Below are 2,667 nucleotides of genomic sequence, written 5' to 3'. Positions count from 1 at the left end.
GGCCAAACATTGCATAATGCTGCCTTCATTGTATAACACAATCAGGCTGAAACATAATTCTTGCAGTCAGACAGTGTCTGAAAATCACAGTGAAGTGTAGGCTACATTTTAGTCCTCACAAAAACATTCTCATGAGTCAAGCATTTTGTTATTAATATTACCACCTTTGGAGGACTTGATCTTTGGTAATGATTTTAAAGAACAGGCCAGATGAAAGACATGAAAAGAAAAATCAAGTATACAGTAATATGAATATTTATTGGGACTTGAACTCACCTTTTCATTTTTCTAGTCAGTGAGAGAAATATATCATTTCTCTTGTCAGTATTTGAACCATCAACTTTTCTTACTTTGATACATGCTATTCTTGTTTTTTCTTTGTTATCAGTCAGTACTGCTTTTCTCTTCTGTCTGTGTGCTGTCAGAGTCATGCAAGGACTGGCTGCTGTGATACAACAACGAGAGGAGCCTATTAATGACAGGGAGGAACCCTCAGTGATAGTAAGTTTGCAGTGAATGAGATACAGTTTTCAGCCTCACTTGATAAAACAGTTATCTTTTGCGGTCATCTAAAAGTAATTGCCATGATTGTTTTTTCAAATAGTTGTTTAAAGTTAGCAAAAGTTTAGCAAGGACAAAATCAATTAGTGTTTTGAAAGACAACAATTTTAGTCTATTTGTCAGTTAATAATTAAATATTAGAGTTGATCAGTGGCCAAATATCACATATTGCTGCCTTCATTGTTGAAAATAATCAAGCTGAAATAGGGTTATTACAGTAAGACTGTGTCTCTAATTCAAATTGAAGTGTAGGCTACATTTGAGTCTTCTTAAACAAGGTTTTCTCGTGATTCAAGCATTGTGTTTATATGATCACCTCTGAAGCACTTGAACTCTAGTAATGATCAAAAAAACAGACCAACTGAAAGAAATGAAACAAAAATCTAATTTTACAGTATTATGAACATCTATTTGGACATGAACACATCTTTTCTTTTTCCAATCAGAGAAAACTCATCTTTTCAATTTCACATAGAGCCCTGTGATAGTCTGGTGTCCTGTCCAGGGTGTACCCTGCCTCTCACTCAATGTCAGCTTGGATAGGCTCCAGCCCCCCACGACCGTTAACAGGATAATCGGTTATGGAAAATGAATGAACTATACTTTGTGGTCTTAGATTTTCTCACCTGTCATCTGAAGCATGTAGTGATGAGCGTCTGTACCTCTGAACCCTGAGTGAGAATCACTTTGCAGTGAATGAGATGCAGTTTGCACCCTCAGTCAAACTAAGACTATACTTTCAGGGATCATTTCTATAGTTTCTGACTTGAGAAATGTGTTTCTAAAGTGTCTCGTCTCGCTAACCACGATGATGAGTTGTGATGTTCCCTTGTGAACATGAAGCTGACAGAGAATAATGGTTCAGGTCATATGTTCTCTGTTATTGATGATTGTTCTTTGCTTCTCTGTGGAGCATTGATGAAGGGAATATGATCAGAGTGGCAGCAACACAATTATGCAGTACGGCTTTTCAGAAAGTTGTTTAAAATTAGCCCAAGTTGAGCTAGGACACTAACTACTTCATTGATTAGTGGTTTGACAAAGATATAAACAATTATTTTGTCTGTTAATAATGTAATACTTAAGCTGATCAGTGGCTCAGAGTCGCATGATGCTGCCTGTATAGGTAGACAATAATCAGGCTGAAACAGAATTATTACAGTAAGACAGTGTCTGAAAATCACATTGAAGTGTAGGCTACAATTTAGTGTTCTTAAAAATAAAGTTTTGTCATGATTCAAACAAATTGTTCATATGATCACATTACGAGCACTTGATCTTTAGTAATGATGAAAAAAACAAACCAGTTAAATGAAATAGAAAAACAATTTTACATTATTATGAATGTTTATTGGGACATGAACACATCTTTTCTTTTTCCAATCAGTGAGAGAAAATAGTCTTTTCTCCTGCCAGTATTTGAACCATCAGCCTTTTTTACTTTAATACTTACTATTCTTGTTTTTTCTTTGTTATCACTCAGTACTGCTTTTCTCTTCTGTCTGTGTGCTGTCAGAGTCATGCAAGGACTGGCTGCTGTGATTCAACAACTAGAGCAGCCTATTAATGACAGGGAGGAACCCTCAGTGATAGTAAGTTTGCAGTGAATGAGATGCAGTTTTCAGCCTCAGTCAAACTAAGACTATACTTTCAGGGATCATTTCTATAGTTTCTGACTTGAGAAATGTGTTTCTAAAGTGTCTGGTCTCGCTAACCACGATAATGAGTTGTGATATTCCCTTCTGAGCATGAAGCTGATAGAGAATAATGATTCAGGTCATATGTTCTCTGTCATTGATGATTGTTCTTTGCTTCTCTGTGGAGTGTTGATGAAGGGAGTGTGATCAGAGTGATAGCAACATAAATGTCAAATCTTAAACAATTATCTGAACAGAACTGCTTCTTTTTAGTGTCAAATTCAATGTGATTGAGTTTTCAAATATTTGTTTAAAGTTAGCCAAAGTTTAGTAGAGATAGTAAATGCTTAATCAATTAGTGGATTGACAAAGACCTTTTTACAATTTTAATTGAATCATTGGTTAATTGTTTAATACTTGAGTTGATCAGTGGCCAAACATTGCATAATGCTGCCTTCATTGTATAACA

General features: G+C 35.4%; 1 long non-coding RNA gene and 2 other non-coding genes across 4 annotated transcripts in view; all 3 read left to right on the top strand.

Annotated features, from left to right (window-relative positions):
* LOC126389617 (uncharacterized) overlaps nucleotides 1–2,265 on the top strand; it is a 26,824-nt gene extending 24,559 nt beyond the window's left edge. Inside the window, exons 5-6 of one of the 2 annotated variants that reach the window (XR_007569879.1) lie at nucleotides 426–501; nucleotides 2,078–2,265. This is a non-coding gene — a long non-coding RNA (uncharacterized LOC126389617). The remainder of the gene's footprint in view (nucleotides 1–425; nucleotides 502–2,077) is intronic. The other variant, XR_007569880.1, reaches the window with a different exon arrangement.
* LOC126391079 (small nucleolar RNA U3) lies at nucleotides 1,289–1,504 on the top strand. The gene has a single exon (XR_007570026.1). It is a non-coding gene; the product is annotated as a small nucleolar RNA U3 (small nucleolar RNA).
* LOC126391082 (small nucleolar RNA U3) lies at nucleotides 2,200–2,415 on the top strand. The gene has a single exon (XR_007570029.1). It is a non-coding gene; the product is annotated as a small nucleolar RNA U3 (small nucleolar RNA).
* Nucleotides 2,416–2,667: the final 252 nt, after the last annotated feature.

This window comes from Epinephelus moara, chromosome 5, assembly GCF_006386435.1.
Source record: "Epinephelus moara isolate mb chromosome 5, YSFRI_EMoa_1.0, whole genome shotgun sequence".
NCBI classification, from domain to species: domain Eukaryota; kingdom Metazoa; phylum Chordata; class Actinopteri; order Perciformes; family Serranidae; genus Epinephelus; species Epinephelus moara.
The sequence above is the reverse complement of the archived record's forward strand: the minus strand, read 5'-3'. Positions and strand labels throughout refer to the sequence as shown.